The sequence below is a fragment of the Neomonachus schauinslandi genome, chromosome 1, assembly GCF_002201575.2.
Source record: "Neomonachus schauinslandi chromosome 1, ASM220157v2, whole genome shotgun sequence".
NCBI classification, from domain to species: domain Eukaryota; kingdom Metazoa; phylum Chordata; class Mammalia; order Carnivora; family Phocidae; genus Neomonachus; species Neomonachus schauinslandi.
Genome location: NC_058403.1, coordinates 44,271,776 through 44,289,011, shown reverse-complemented (window position 1 = coordinate 44,289,011; position 17,236 = coordinate 44,271,776). Strand labels below are relative to the sequence as shown.

The 17,236-nt window shown below is 36.2% G+C and overlaps 1 protein-coding gene and 1 pseudogene across 1 annotated transcript in view; one reads left to right on the top strand and one right to left on the bottom strand.

The window, feature by feature from the left end:
* Nucleotides 1-17,236, bottom strand: part of EPHA6 (EPH receptor A6) — an 827,849-nt gene that overhangs the window by 148,251 nt on the left and 662,362 nt on the right. The window lies entirely within an intron of this gene.
* LOC110578418 lies at nucleotides 7,630-7,889 on the top strand (annotated as a pseudogene).

Here is a 17,236-nt window from a genome sequence, read left to right as displayed (position 1 = left end):
GTTTTCACAATTCAATAATGAAGCTGTATTTATTTTTAATTATAATTCTCTTATCTCTTAATCTACAATAAATTAAGGTCAGGAACCTTTGGGATTGGAAAGGAAATAATTTTAGTCTGGTTTGCTGCAATGCTTAAATTGCTCGCTCCTGTTTTTATTTTTTTTTTAAAATAAGTAATTGTAACAAAGAAAAAAAGAGAGAGAGATGCACAAACCAAGAAACAGACTCTTAACTACAGAGAACAAACTGATGGCTATCATAAGGGAGGTGGGTGGGGGGATGGGGGAAATAGGGAATGAGGATTAAGAAGTGTACTTGCTGTGATGAGCACCTGGGTGTGGTATGGAAGTGTCCAATCACTATACTGTACACCTGAAACTAATATTACACTGAACTGGAATTAAACAAGAAAACAACAAAATAAATAAGTGTAGAACTTATTAATTATATTATAGCCAAAGAAAAAAACAACAGCTAGTATCTACAGCAGGATAAATGTAAATGTCCAACAGCATTTGGTTTTTAGTTGCATTCAGTAGACTGAAGTATTTGTCAGAATAAATTAGGCTTTTATTTGATGAGAGTACTCCTCCCTTTCATTACAAGTTTGAAATATAAGATGTGTCACTTCACACATGCTTTTCTAAATCTCAAATAAGTGAGTTTCCAGTTTGTCAGTGAGCATGAGTCAGTGGATTAAAGAGACACCATAATAGGATATTAGCATTATATTGTCTCTAATATAGAGTTGCCAGATAATGGGGCATCCTGTATTTTTATTTGCTAAATCTGACAACCCTACTCAAAAATAATTTCGAACACTTTTGAGTATCAGACTCACAAAAGACACTATTAACTACTGGTATAAGGAAGTTAACCTAAGTCACTGGCTGCAGGAGTTGGTGATTTATCTGTCCTTCAGTAGTTCAGTGGTCGTTGATGTCCCTTAGGGAGTACTGCAAATTATGACTAGGGAAAGACATTATTTAGTGGGTAAGGGTCAGGACGTATGCTAAAGGCATTGTAATAACTGGTATACTCCCTACACAAAGGAGAATTTCTCTCAAAATGCTAGTAGCACCACTGAGAAACCCTGCCTGAGAGCAAAGCATCCTAAAAAAACACAGTTGGTTGCTAGTGACCACAGTATAAAAAAAGCAGAAGTTGACATGATCAGCCTGAATTTTGACATCTGGTTTGATCAGTTAATGGAGTATTCTGATTACCTAGATTATTTGAAAGTAATCTGGCCTGTAGAGTAGCCAGTTTTCAAAGAGTTAAAATAAAATATATTTAGGGGCACCTGGGTGGCTCAGTCATTAAGTGTCTGCCTTCAGCTCAGGTCACGATCCCAGGGTCCTGGGATCGAGCCCCGCATCGGGCTCCCTGCTCCACGGGAAGCCTGCTTCTCCCTCTCCCACTCTCCTGCTTGTGTTCCCTCTCTCACTGTCTCTCTCTCTGTCAAATAAATAAATAAAATCTTTTATATATATATATATTTAACACTTAAACTCAATGAAACAAAATCATTTTCAATTTGATTTGCAGCAATCTCTTTGAAATAACTTTACCTTGGAAATCAGATATCATTAAGAATTGGTGTAAAAAGATGACTATGACTTTGAACTCTTCATGCCTTAATTTCCTCATACATAAAATGAAAATAACAACTCACCCTACCTAATGGGGCTGTATGTAAGGATTAAATAAAAGTAAATAATCATAAATATAAGACAATATTATTAGATGTTTCTAAGTTTTTTTTAAGAGAGAGCAAGCAGGAGAGGGGCAGAGTGAGAGAAAGAATCTTAAGCAGGCTCCACACCCAGTTCAGAGCCTGACGTGTGGCTCGATCTCACAACCCTGAGATCATGACCTGAACTGAAATCAAAGTCAGACACTTAACCAACTGAGCCACCCACATGCCCAACAGTCCTAATGTTTTAAAAAAGAAACCTCTTTGGGTGAGAAATTGAGGTAGACTGATTCAATTTTTCTAATGCAGAACTACCTGCCTCCCCCACATACATAGACAAAAACCTAACAGAAGAAATCCCTTCATTGAAGATTACGTATCAATAATTTAATTTTGCCTGAAAAGTTTAATAAAGGCAATATCCCTATAATATGAATTTTTTGAGATGTGGTTCCTTCAAATTGTCCCCACCTGGCTTTACTTTTGCAGATACTCAGTTTGATCTATGAGTAGACAAAGAATATCTAGACTCAGTTAAAGATAATTTAGAATTGTAAACTTAAAATACATGCACACATGTGAATCAAATAAATTATGAATAAAATATACATAATACTCCCTGTGGAGGATGCTCAAACATTTTCATTGTTAGAGGTGTGTGATCAGAGAATTTTGGAGAATGCTTGTTTAAACAATAACACAGTGAGAAAAATGCCAAAGTATTCATGAAGTAAAACAGTTACTTCGAGAGCTTAAACAATTAGGGCAGGGCCTTGATTTCACCTGGCCCAAGGCAGTGATCCTAGAATTCATGCTGCTCCTTACACAGTGGTTCTCAACCTTGGATATACATTAGAAAATAGGTATTAAAAGTCCAAGCAAACACACTGAACACGCAGAAAATAGAAAATCTTTGTCTTCTACTCCTAAAAAGAGTTCTTTGTCAACTGTAAGGTGAAATGCAGGGATGACCTAATCTGATATAAGAAGAGATCACAAAAAGTCCTAAATATATAGCATCTTATGTATATTGTACATGTGTGGTATGATTATTATTTGAAATCAAGTATCAAAATAAGCTGAACTTGTTATCAGATCCTAAATTGATACATCTTATATTGTTAGTATATAAAATGAATATTATTTCAAAATATTTTAATTTTATTCCTTTTATATTTTGTGTTTTAGAGTAAATATAAAAACAACACAGTAAAACAGAAAATATATATAACGTGTAAGTAAATTAATATTCAGAGTAGAGTTTGGGTTCAAACCTGGTTACTGACAGGTGTGACTACAATTTTGGAGAGCTGAGAATTGAGTATGTATGCATTCAGGATAGAGATCCTTTCTTCAGCCTTAAGAATCCAGTATCTGTAACTGGCACATAGTAGCTACTCCATGGCTGTGTGGTTTAGATTAATGATGGTACCTCTGAGCTATATATAGTGTGAATAACTTCAAAGTTTAATGATAACATAGTCTGTTAAACCAAATGCTACCTCAAGGGCTGTTTTCCCTGAGGAATGTTTTGATTATTTGATTATTTTGATACTTGATTTCAAATAATAATCATACCATGCATGTAGAATATACATAAGATGCTATATATTTAGGACTTCAAAGATTCTCTACTCTTTCTCTACTTATAGATATGTCTCCCTATCTATCATCTATCTATCCCTCTATCTCTCTATCATCAATCAATTTCACTCATCCTTTGTCAGTGTGTTTCCTTCTACTCTTATGTATCTTATGTTTTCTCACCTGTGTGCTTTTCTTCTATTTCTGCTACAATAATTTATAGATTACACAGTCTCTCCTCCACTGAGAGAAGTGAAAGAAAGCCATAAGCCCGTTGTTTGTTTGAACACATGCTTCTTAATTTTCTGTGATGTGGATGAAGGCTCAGGCTCAGAGATGCATCACGACTGAAGGAAGACCAGCAATAGTAAGAAGAGCCATTATCATGTAAGGCATTAAAACAATGTATTTTTATGCCATAGAAACCTTTGTTGAAATCTCTTTATTTAATAACATATAGTCTAGGAAAAACTAAGCTGCTGTGCCTCGTTTAGTAGAGAAAAGATTCCTGCTTTATCATGAAGATTGAGGTGGGCTGGCTGGAACCCCAACATAGTCTGCTCTAACTTGATCAGAAGCTGCACAGAGTAGGGTTTTAATAAAGGCAAGGTGAATAAGTGGGTTGAAAAAATGATCAAATGAGAAGTGACAAATTGCTCCTTAGGCAAATATCTTACTAGGATCTAAGGAAGCACTCAAACTACTCAATTGCTTCTTAGGCCTATAGTAACTTTCTAATGACTAGATGAGAGCTAATTTTCAATTAGGCTTAACATGTGAAAGAGAACCATTACATTCATAAATAACTCATTCATAGACTTAGTCATTTGTTCAGTAAATATTTATTGAAGCACCTATTTTTTTTTAACTTGTCATTATAACACACATTTCTAGTACAAAGAGAGGAAATCAATTTTTGATAGGATACTATTATTTTCAGGAAATGATTCCCGCCCCCTCCCCAGGAAATGATTCTAAGTTAAACCAAAGTTATAATTACAGAATTTTTTCCATTTCCTAAATTATTATAAATGGAAATATGCCTACAATTATATTAGTATTTTCCTGTTTAGCTAACTAACTACAAAGCTAATCTCCATGAAGATTCTTCAGCACCAAATACAATTAAAGATCATGCAACCATTACTGTTTTGTTTCTTACTTTTTTTTTTTATCCTTCAGGTCACTGCAATATGAATTTTATAGATTTCTCATCCTATTGTTCTTCAATAGGTCACAATAAAAGTATTGAAGCAAAAAGGGCAGTTTCATGGCTAGATTTTTATGAGTTATTTCTGCAGTGCTTTTAAAAAGAAATTTTCAGCTTTTCCTGAGTTATTTTTAAACTTGTAGGATATGTATGATAAAATTATGGTTGCTATAATTTTATAAAACTATAGCATTAACAAAGAGAATTAAGATATTTTGAAGCTGATCAAAATAAGACATTAAAAATGCATTTTAATTTATATTTAAAATAGACATTGACTTTTTTATTTACTGTTTTAAAGATTTTATTTATTTATTTGACAGAGAGAGAGAGAGCACAAGCAAGGGGAGTGACAGGCAGAGGCAAAGGGAGAAGCAGACTCCCCGCTGAGCAGGGAGCCTGATGCGGGGCTCGATCCCATGACTGGAATCATGAACTGAGCTGAAGGCAGACCCTTCACTGACTGAGCCACCTAGGCACCTCGACTTTTAAAAACAAATATTTTAAATGTCTGAGTTTCCTCATCTGTAAAATGATGAACTTGGACTAGAACTTCCCTAAATTTCCTTTAGTTCTAAAAGTGTTTATATAATTTTTATTTCATTTGTTTTATTGAATTAAGCCTGTATTTCTCCCAAATATGGATTATGTCCAGTGGTCTTACCTATGTTTATATGTGGTGGGATTTGAAATCCTAATTTCTAAAAAATGTCCTGACTAAATTTGCAATATGCCAATACATCAGTTTTAATAGTGACAATGCCTAGGCTTGAGACCAGAATTTTGATTCTACCATTCACTAGCTGATTCATCTTGGGTAAGTTATTTAGCTTCTCTGATACTCAAATTTCTTCATTTGAAAAATGGAGCTAATAATAAACGTATAACTTATATTGGTTTACTGCAGGCCATACAGGAAGTGCCTATTAGTGACTGACAGTAAGTGTTCAATAAATGAGGGATAAATATTATCTTCCTTAATTCCCTAAACTTGACCTACCACTTCATGTCTCCATGCCTCCATGATATTTCCTTATCTTGGAAGGCCCTTCTGTCCTTCTCGTCTCTGTCAAATCATGCCTGACATACCCAGGCAGAACTCATTATTCTTTCCTCCATGCCCCCCATATAATCTTAGCTACTAGAATAGAGGTAGAACACTATTATAGATACAGTATTTATGTGTTTACAATTTTGCGATACCAAATTCAAATGCCTTTAGGGCCCATCAGGTACAATAAATTGGTATATCAAATTGATGACAAAAAAAAATTGATGACAAAGGCATTGAGTCAAATATGAAAGTTCTGCCTAAGGGTAAAAAATTCAGGTGTTTAAAGAACACTGTAGAAATCAAATAAAACACATCTCTTAGCTGGCTTCAGCCTGTGGGCTGCCATCAGCCATACTTACATGTTGTGTCCTCTATTAGGATTTGATCCCTTAAGAAGAGGGACAAATCATGCATGTCTTATTCTCTATATGTCCAGTCCCAGAGCTTGCACATAGTAGGAACTCAATGTAATATTTATTGAGTTGAATTAAAATCATATTTATATGAACAGTTCAAAGGCAGTCTGACTTTATCTGGACATATAATAGACTGAGTTTTCTTGATGTCAGAGATTTTAAAACCACCTATACTCTAATAAATATCCTCAAAACGTGTATAGTTATTAATGAGATTTGTGACTTTCCACTTTAAATGCTTATGAAGAGCCAATATTTAGGAACCAGGGACAACTAAAAATCTAAAAATGATTTAAATTCTTGAGTTCTTTTATTTAGAAAGTGGTGAAGGGATGACCTGAAATTGAAAAGCACGTCTTCCCGACCGAGTCACCACACTGGGCATGGCTTGGCAGATTGCTACTCAGCCTTTTCTTTCTGGGCTCACACTCTAAAACTATATGCTCTTTAAAAAATGCTTTTACACCTCAGGTGCCAAGGTGTCAGCTAAAGAGCTGTTAAGCAGCATTTATCAATGTGTATGAGAGCTAGATCTATTTAGCCTCACAGCCAAAGTGTGCTATGTATTTAATATTTATGAACAATGGGTATATCTGTCACATTATTAAAGGAAAGTTTGAACATTTAGTATACTTGATAAAGAGGTCACGAGGCAGGCTGCTTCTGCCTTTTTGTAATTTTCCATGGCTGCCTCCAGTTGGGACTAGCCATTGTTTGCTAGCATGTACCCTGCTGTGTTGTTGTCTCTCATGTACAAAGTATGAAAGAGAATATTCTGGATTTAGTTTCACTTCCAGATATTGATGATAACATCCTTGGGAGTCTTATCTACAAACAAACATGTTAAAACATACCAAACATGTCTTATTTAAGGCTAAGATATATTTAAATTCCTATCAAAGATTTGTTAGCTTTTTAAGGTCAGAATGGTACTGATTTGGGAGAAAGGTAAACTAAGAAACAGACTCCTAACTAGAGAGAACAAACAGAGGGTTACCAGAAGGGAGGTGGGTGGGGGTTGGGTTAAATAGGTGATGGGAATAAAGAATGCACTTGTGAAGAGCACCTGGGTGTTATATGGAAGTGTTGAATCACTATATTGTACACCTAAAACTAATATCACACGTATGTTAATTAACTGTAATTTAAATAAAAACTTTTTAAAAAAGAATGGTACTTATTTGGCATCCATATAGTATGGATTAGATAGCAGGATAATTTGGTTTAGTAATTATCATTTTGAGAATTTGGTCTTGAAAATATCAAAGAACATAAGAAGTCTTGAAAATAATTGAGAGTAGCCAATAGAGAACAAAACTAATCAAGACCCTAATGATTTTACACCAATTCTGATACCATAAATGTATGATAGGCATGGCACCGGAATGGTAATGGTCGTAGCCAAGACATGTTTAACCACTTTGTGTTTGAGGTACATGTGTGGGATTTCCTTCCCTGTCCCCACCTGCATAGTGTAAACACTTAGGTGGACACCTCCCTAAGTCCTTCCAGTTCAGATCATGTTACTCCTCATTTAAAAAAATTTGCAATCTCACTACTGCTGAATACAAACCCAAGGAATAAGTATGGTTTCAGAGGTAAGTGGGCCAGCTTTCACTGCCTTCAGTCCAGGCCATGACTCTCTTCCTACTCCACCATGGACTCATGATGCTGCAGTACCAGACGTGGGAGGAAATCAGTCTCTTGGCCAAGAAACTCTACCTCGCCAGTCCTGTGAAGACACATGTGGTTCTCATTCTGATGGGAGTTTGTATATTAAATAACACATGATTTAATTTGTTTGGTGTCTAGAACAGACCAAGCTCAAGATGCAAAGAAAATTGAGAAATTCTATAGTCAACTAACGCGACTTATGGTAGCCAAGGGATTCCCACAGTGTTGCCATGGAAACAGACCAACCAATTTGAAACGAAGACTGTTTGTCATATGCTTAGGCAGTAAATATCTTTTGAATTTGAGAAAGTGTTGGGACAGAATATACTTTATGTAACTAAGTGGGCTATTTAGAAGCTGAGAGATCATTTTTTGTACTTTGTTTTCTAGTGTTTACTTTAGAGAGCCAGGAGTGTAAACGCTTTCAGTTAAAAAGTGTTTATTTAGTTTTGGAAATTGAACAGGAAATGCATCATCCTGGAAGCTTTTTGCACTTATTTGATGTTGGGCAAAATATATAACTAGAATAGGTAATTTTGTATCAGTAATTTGAAAATGAGATATCAATTCTTCCTTAAATTTGGTTAATCTGTCTTTTTTTTTTTTTTTTTTTTTGAGACAGAGAGAATGAGAGAGAGAGCACATGAGAGGGGGGAGGGCCAGAGGGAGAAGCAGGCTCCCTGCCGAGCAGGGAGCCCGATGCGGGACTCGATCCAGGGACTCCAGGATCATGACCTGAGCCGAAGGCAGCGGCTCAACCAACCGAACCACCCAGGTGCCCGGTTAATCTGTCTTTAAAAGAAAATTAAATATGACCATTTTGTTGGTTTGATCTATGTCTTCTAAAGCATAAAATTTGTGTTGATGATGACCCACAAATATAAAATATAATGACTGGAATTAACTGCATAGCAGTATACCTATTTATATAGCATAGTGTCCTTATATCTAAAAGTAATTGTAAAAACAAAAATGCTTCACCTTGAACTTTCCAAACTTAAACTATATTTTTAAATATAAGGGATACATACTATCATTAGTTAGTTTGAGCAAAGACTTACTTTGAACCCAGTTTTCTGTGTTCAAAAACAACTGTAGTTATTTTAAATGCATGATGATCAATAAATGGACTGAAACCACCATATTACAGAAATATCTGCCACACAGTTCCCATTTATATTTTCTCAGAAGAGCTAAGGATTTTTGAACAGTTAAATCTTTGCATACTTCTATGACACCCCTGCCCATTTCTCTCTTAACCAAGGTGTTAAGCGTGATTGTCATAACTGCTATGCTTTCTGTTAAACTGAAATTATGATAGCATTTGATATTTATCTTATATTTGTAATCTGAATTTTACCACCTAAGTGTAACGTTCACATGTTAATTACATTACTATATTTGTTAAAAAATATTTAAAAAATTCTTGACTTTTTACTACAAACACATTAGAATTTTCATTGTTATTTAAAAGTATTGCTCACTTCTTCCAGCACAAAGTAGGAATGCCTTATCTTGGACTAACCCATTCTAAATGCCCTGCCTAAGTGCCACCTCTTTTAAGAGGCTTTCCATTTTTTCGTGGCTGGAATAACCTTGCCCTCATCTGTGCTCCCTCAGGAGGCTGTAAAACTGCCATGGAAAGCACATAGGTGCTAGAGTCAGAGGGATTCCGTTTCAAGACCTCCATGTGCCCTAGCTTGCTGGATGACCTTATGCAACTCCAATTCCCTGAGCCTCAGTTCCCATTTTGGTAATAGGTGGAAAAGAGTCTGTTATGAAGACAATTACACAAGATAGTGTTTTATTTTTTATTTATTTGAGAGAGAGAGAGAGCGCGCTTGCAGGGGGTAGTGGCAGAGGGAGAGAGAGAGTCCTCAAGCAGATTCCCCTGAGTGCAGAGTCTGATACCTGGCTCGATCCCATGACCCTGAGATCATAATCTGAGATGAAATCAAGAGCCGGATGCTTAACCGACGAAGCCACCAGGGTGCCTGTACAAGATAGCGTTTTAAAAATTGCCTGGCCCGGGCACCTGGGTGGCTCAGATGGTTAAGCGTCTGCCTTCGGCTCAGGTCATGATCCCAGGGTCCTGGGATCGAGTCCCACATCAGGCTCCCTGCTCCTTGGGAGCCTGCTTCTCCCTCTGCCTCTCTCTCTCTCTGTCTCTCTGTCTCTCATGAATAAATAAATAAAATCTTAAAAAAATAAATAAATAAATAAAAATTGCCTGGCCCAAAGAAGTCATTCATGTTAAGTCTTCCCTACCTACCTTTCTTGACTCTTTTCCCTCTTTCAGTTATATACTATTACATTTTCCCTTGTACTATAATTCTTTCTGTTCATGACATAGCTTACAATAAGTTCCGTAAAGAGTGTCTCATTTTTATATTTCTGACAGAACTTGGCATGGTATGTTGCACTGAGGGGTCAACAGTGAAGGTAACTTAAACACAGGAAGTATAAAGCATATCCATGTCTCTCTGACTCATGACAATGTTATTGATAGTTTTGACAGCGATTTCTAAGGGTGGAATGACCAAATCCATGCGATTGGTTTAAGGAGTGAGTCAAAATCAGTCATAAAAATGTCATGACCTGTAAAGCCATTCTCTCTGGCTCATACGCTCTTTATTCTCAGACAGCTGGACACTTAATGACACAAGCAGCCAGACACACGGCCTCCATACTTACCCTCTCTTTCATTTCTCTCGGTTTTCCATATGTGCCCTCTCACTTATGTCCCTAAGGGACGAAGAGACAGACGATCTCAAGGGCAGAGCAATCTCAACTGCTTAAGCCCCAGAGAGAAGTGTGGCACGGAACTAGAGATGCTGTTCTCTGAGGGAGAGACTGACCATTCATTCTCTGTGCGCCTGATTCTCCCAGATATGAGCCAGCAAATTCAACTGTGGCTGAGTCTGAAGCAGACTAATAACACTGTGTTGGGATCTACCTCCAAATACGATCCTAAGTGTGAAATGGGCTTGAAAAGAGTCAGGCCTTACTCAGTGTCATGTATCTCTTAATTTTTATTGAGGCAATTCCTATTTTTAAGCATGATGTCTTTGGGAACAATATTAACTTCCAGATCTGATCTGAGGTAGGCTCATTGCTGATAATAAGGCAGAAAAAAAGAAACCAGCTCAAAGAAGCCTGATTTTATCCCTCTTCAGCCACACAACCTGGGCATGGCCAGATTGCCTATGATCATATCGCCCCTGACAATCTGCCAGCCCCTCGCTGTGTCGCCATTTTCACTACTGCTTACCATTAGGCTATCCCTGGCAGGCCATTAGGCTGAGTTCAAAATGGCGGTCCAGGAACATCCTGTTCTATAAGAATTGCTGAAGGAGATTCATGGGTTGTATAAAGAGAGAAAGTGAGAAAAAGAGAGCTAGCGGGTGTTGTTCACTGTTGAAAATACCCCCATTAATGTATTTTTCAGAGCCAATTCCAAAGCAATTTCAGACTCTCGTGTTATTAGATTGCTGGTTCACTTAACATTCATGCTTTTTATTACATTTTAAATATTGGCCTGGATATAAATTTGGGTGGTTTGCTAAGATGTTCTAGTGGTGGTGCATGATTATAGCTTCTTGGATATAGTGACAGTGTGAGAGGAGCGGCAGCTTCTGATATGATATATCTGGAGAGGAAAACATTTGGAAGCAGTTTGAGTGCGTTTTATTTCTGCATGGACTCTTTGGGCACCCAGCCACTTTCAAAGCATTATTTAACAAATTATGGCACCACAAAAAGTATTTTATGCTCTGGATGTTAGTCTTCAAAAGAGGAACCAATAAATGTCTGGAGTTAGTATCTAAGAGAAGTACTGGAGTGAGTTAAAATTAAAAGGACATTTTTATTTGTAAGTGAAAAATAAAAACTTCCTGCCTTCAAAGTATTACATTCAATTTTATTGCTATTTAGATAGACTCATTTTGTGTACATGTTGTGTTAATAAAGAAAAAGATGCTTATTTATTGATACTTTTAAGGGGCCAGATCATTATATGGTGGTGAATTTATCACCAAATGTTACAGTTTCAGGGTTTAGGGAACAATGATGTACTTTCGTTTATATTTGATTTATAAAATAATCCAAACAAAACGGCTCTCATTTACCCTTTAAATGCTGGCACGTGGGCTCTTAAATGGAGCAGATCATTGTGTAGGCTTATTGTTTGAGCTGTGGGCAAATATTGTGTCATATGAATCACCCTTTCGCATCAATAAGGTTGGGCCAGTGCAGATGTGGGGGGAAGAAAATACTCCCCGGAAGAATGCTGCTCACCCATGTGAGGGAAATTTAGTGTGCTGGCGGAGGTAATTTCCTAAATGGTACCCTGGTGCCCTAGAAGACTTAATTCACTTCAGCTGAGTGAGCAGCTGGATCAAGCTCAATCATTGAGAGTTACCCATTCATACTCAAAGGCATATAGATCTCAAATGAAATGTTCTTTAATTGGGTGCATATAACTTTAGGGTAACCTGGGTACAGGGTTGGGAAAATATACATGAGTGCAGCCTAATTAGAAAGCTCCATTTAAACTTGCTTTTCAAACCACATTTTCACAGCACTGAATGGCAGTGACCTAAGAAGATGAAATACTTTCAGGAAAGGAAAAAGCAAGTGACAATATCATTGCTTAACTGTAATCACAAACTCTTAGTTTGGAGAGAGTCCCAGAAAGTTCGTATTTAGGTATAGATTTAGGTTTAATCCAGCAAACTGTATTTATAGAAAAGAAGTGCTGGCAGAGATAAATAATGGAGAGTGGATAGGCTTGTCAAGAAATAAACAAGGAAGAGGAGATAGATTTTTTGGGTAAATGACATATATAGATCAAAGAAAAATGGCTGCATAAAGATAAAGTTGTATGTTTGTGTCTATATGTGTGTGTTTATAAAGTACTGATTTATCAAACTTTAAGCACAATCTCATCCAATGAACAGATGTGAGACTTTTTCAAATATTCAGTCTTGAATGAGACAAAAATACTTCATTTTCCTGAGATTTTTTTCTTTAATTTATAATACGTGTATCATGAAAAAAAAAAAGTAAGAATAATCTCCACTATGTGAAGAGATCCCAGATGAAATAACTTTAAAAAACTAAATCAGCCCCTTACATCATATGCTGGGTGCTCCGCAAAAGGAACAACCTCAGTTCATTCTTGATGATGGAGGAAGGTCCTACATCCCTAGTCGTGATCTGATCTAATGCTGACAAAGACTGACAGTGCCCCATACATATCTGTTTCCTTCTTTTTCCTAGTCTCAGAACCCCTGATTTTTAGCTGGCACATGGCTGGCCAGAATAAAGACCATATTTTTCCAGCTTTCCTATGCATCCAGATGAGGCTATGATTAAGTTGTATCTGATTAAGTAAGTGTAAGTGTACCTAAAAGGAAGAAATATGCCCGTGTTTACCCTTTTCTCCCTTTTTTTTTAAGATTTTATTTATTTATTTGACAGAGAGAGAAAGATAGCGAGAGCAGGAACACAAGCAGGGGGAGTGGGAGAGGGAGAAGCAGGCTTCCTGCCGAGCAGGGAGCCCGATGTGGGACTCGATCCAAGGACCCTGGGATCCTAATCTGAGCCAAAGGCAGACGTTTAAAGACTGAGCCACCCAGGCGCCCTACCCTTTTCTCCTTAAAGCATGGGATTTAAGCAACCATCCTGGGCGGTGTGCTGGAGAGCGCCACTCAGGAAGGAGCCTGGGTCTTTGAGAATCATGAAGCCCTCCTGTTAGCCATGAATTGATTACCTCTGGATGTTGCTTATGTATGAGAGAAATAATTTTTATTCTGTTGGTTGGGATTTTCTGTTACTCCCAACAGAATCTAACCTTAAACTGATTTTTGATTTGCCTCTCTTAACATGCCTGGTGCCTGAATTAACTGCATTAAAATCCTATGATTACTTTATCGCATACTTTGAAACAGCCTTCATAATTATCATTTTGGCTATTCTAGACTATTCTTGTACATCTCCACCTTTAGATAATTTCTATGAGGCCAGTATCATGTGATCTTTTCACTGTACCCCTAGCATTTAAACACTGGTAAATGACTAAATGAATCTCTCTTATCATATACTTTCTACCCATTTTTAGATATAAGCCTGTTACTTTTGACAAGAATGATTCTGATTAATAAATGCAAGCATCCCATGGGTCACTTCTAATCTAATTTTAATGCCACAGTTTTGTACATGAATGAGTTTCTATTTTTATCTTTCAATAGTAAAACAAAGTGTATAGATTAAATAAAGGTGGCATGCTTTGAATTTAGAGAAACAAGTAGTCTGCCGGAATTGAATTCTTCCACTTAACTTCTGTAACTTTGGGGATCAACCTGAAGGCAAAAAAATATTGCTGATTCAAAGAATCCAAGCTTGTCAAGATTTATAAGTCAGTGTATACACAGGCCATTCTGAGAGAAGACATTCCCCAAAGTCTTCCCCCTGAATGTTAGCTGGTCAGGCTGGTTGGTGAGTGGAATGGAGGGCATGTGGGAGGGGTATAACTCTTTAGTTATATGCTTCTCTATACATCACATGTACATGTGGCTGCTCCCTGGATCACTTGAGGGAAACATTGACTGAACAACTGTTGTGGACTCTGGAAATTTCTTGAAGGTTTATAGGAATCTAGTATATTTTGACAGAACTCATTTGCCATTGACACCTTCTGTGGAGGGTGGGTACTTTTTCTTGGAAAAAAAGATTCCACAGAAAATCTCTTTTGAGATAGCCTTCCTATTCAACCCCCCTCCCCAATTCCTCAGAATAGCAAGGATCAAAGAATTATATTTCTTATAATTCATTCCCCAAACCGCCCCCCCCGACACACACACCCCTCTGTATCTCTTCGCTTAGTGAATGGACTTGACCATTCAGCTAATTGCTAAGTTGGAAATTTGAGGGTCATTTAGACCTTTCTCACATTTGCCTTTTGATCCTCTGGGGCATGTCCTGGGGATTTCATGTAAAAAATATTTTTCTCAGTAATCTCTTCTTGCATCTTCATTGCAACTATACAGCTTATTTAATTCCTCCATTACTTTTGCTTTGTATTATTGGAATCACTTTTCAATTGACTTCCCTATCTCCAGGTTAGCTTCCCTCCAAACCCCCTTATATCAGCTGGCAGGAAGATATTACTAAAATACAAATGTTTTAATGTGACTTCCCAGCTTAAATCTTTTGAAAGCTCTGCACAGATTTAAGAATAATGCTTACAATTTAAATTACACTGTAATGCACAAAGATATTCTTATTAAAATTTAAGCAATTCAGAACAGTGAGAATTCCCTTTTATCATTCATCTAATCCCAGCCTTCTACTGCTATCATTTTGATGTGTGCCCTCTCAGGTGTTTTTGTATGCTATGTATGTTTATATACATAGATATACAAATATACTTTTTTATGTTTAAACTTGATTACATGTTTTGGAGACCCGGCATGACATTGATCTACCTCCTTCTTTTTAACTACACCATAATATTCACTAGTACAAATATGCAATAATTTATCTAATCATCTTCTTCCTGGTGAGTATGTAGGTTATTGTGTGGATATCTAGAATAGTTACACCGTTGTGGAGTTTCTGAGTTGAACAATATGTTAATCTTAAAATACGATAAATACTTTCAAATAGTCCACCAGAAGTCTCTGTCAATTTACACTCTTATGAATAGTGAATGACAAGTACATTTTTATTTTCCTACACCCTTTTCTAGCACTGATATTATCAATTTTCTTAATTTTTGCTAGTTAGGTAAAAATGATTTAATTTGGATTTTAACTTTCCTATTTTAGGTAATAGTGAGATTGAACGTATTTTCTTATTTTTATTGATCATATTTGTTTTTATGCAAATTGGCTATTCATATTTTTGCTCTTATATAACAGGGTCTTTTAAAAATGATTTGTAGAAACTCATCATCCAATTTCCATATTAATCATTTGTTTAAAAAATATTGCAGTTTTTGTCTTTATCAGTTACTTTTCACCTTGTCAATCTCTCTGGCCACATCTTCCAAAATTGCTCTAGTCTAATAATCCTTTGCTCCCACAATAAGAAAATGCTTATAGGTTTGTAAACCTATTAACCTGTTTCATACTTCTGTAGCTTCCTACATGCTTTTTCTATTAATAATATATCTTTTCTTCACCTTTCTAACCAAGTTAATTCTTACTCATTCTTCAAGACTCTGCTTAAGTGTTACTTCCTCTAAGGAAGTTTTTTTATTCTTACTCTTCTTTAGATGGATCTAATGTCCTAAGCCTGCCCCTTATTCACTCATCCATTACCTATTATTGCACTCAAGTATTAATCTTCCACATCTCTGTCACTTCTGCTAGACTTACATACTCTTTGGGAGTATAGACTGAGCCTTATTTGTATTAGAATCCTATTAACTGCTCAATATATGTTTGTTGATTGAATGACTCTATAAATTCAGCCTTTAGGATAAATTATTAAAACCATTCCTCTATTTGATAATGCAATTTGGATTTCTCCGAGAGAAACCCACAATTCTTCTCAAAGCAATTAAATAAGTACTTTCTTCTAAGTTGTTTAAATAAAAAGGGTGAAAGTGAGTTGGTGTACATTACAGGATAGGTTGATAAATAAAATTAAATAATCATGGCTATCATTCAGCCAAAGTATCTTAGAATTGAGAAGAGCCTGCACATTGTGGAAATTCTTTTACTGTTCTATTTGCATCTCTGTGATGATACTCTGTGTCAGTCTGTTTCATTGTTGGGCTTTCTGAACTAATATAAAACTAATACAAAATTTGCCTTCATGCAACTTCCACCTATTGGTCTTAACAGTTGTATTAACAACATTTATTATGTCTGGGGAGACCTATTATTTTCCTTTCATTTTCTTTCCTACATTTTTGACTATAGGATAAACATACCTTGATTTATTAGACACATATTTTAAAATCTCACCATCTTAGTTACTTTACTGTTAGAAAAAATATACTTTGTCCATATTACTTCTGGAACTGATCGTAGTACACCAGATACAGACTATTAAAGGGGTCTTTCATTCCTTCAGAATGGTCCTTTTCTTATGTCAATGGAACCTAAAATGTAATTAGCTTTTTGGTAATAATCATGTCACATTGCAATCTATTATTGAACCTGTGGCCAACAAAAATCCACTGGCATTTTCAGTTGACCAGCATTAAAGCCTTATTCTATTTAATATAATCTGAAAGCACACTGTTTGATATTTATTCTTTAAGTTCTCGCTTGTTTTGGCCCTTGTCAGGCATAGTGAATTCCTTGTACACAACTAAGAAGATTAAGAACTCTCTACCCTTTAAATAGTCCAAAAATTTCGAAACCATGTCATTGGGAGGCACAGTTATTCAATAGAGACACAGTTGTCACTAAAAAGCTGTAAGTCTGGAATTATTCTTTACTAAGAAACTTGGCTATTTTCTTGCCTTATACTTAATTCAGCAGTGTCCTACCTATAGGGGTGCAATATAATCTATATGGATTTTGTTATGAAGATGCGGGCAGAAAGCTGAAGATCTGACCTAACGTAATTAAAGAGCAAACGCTTT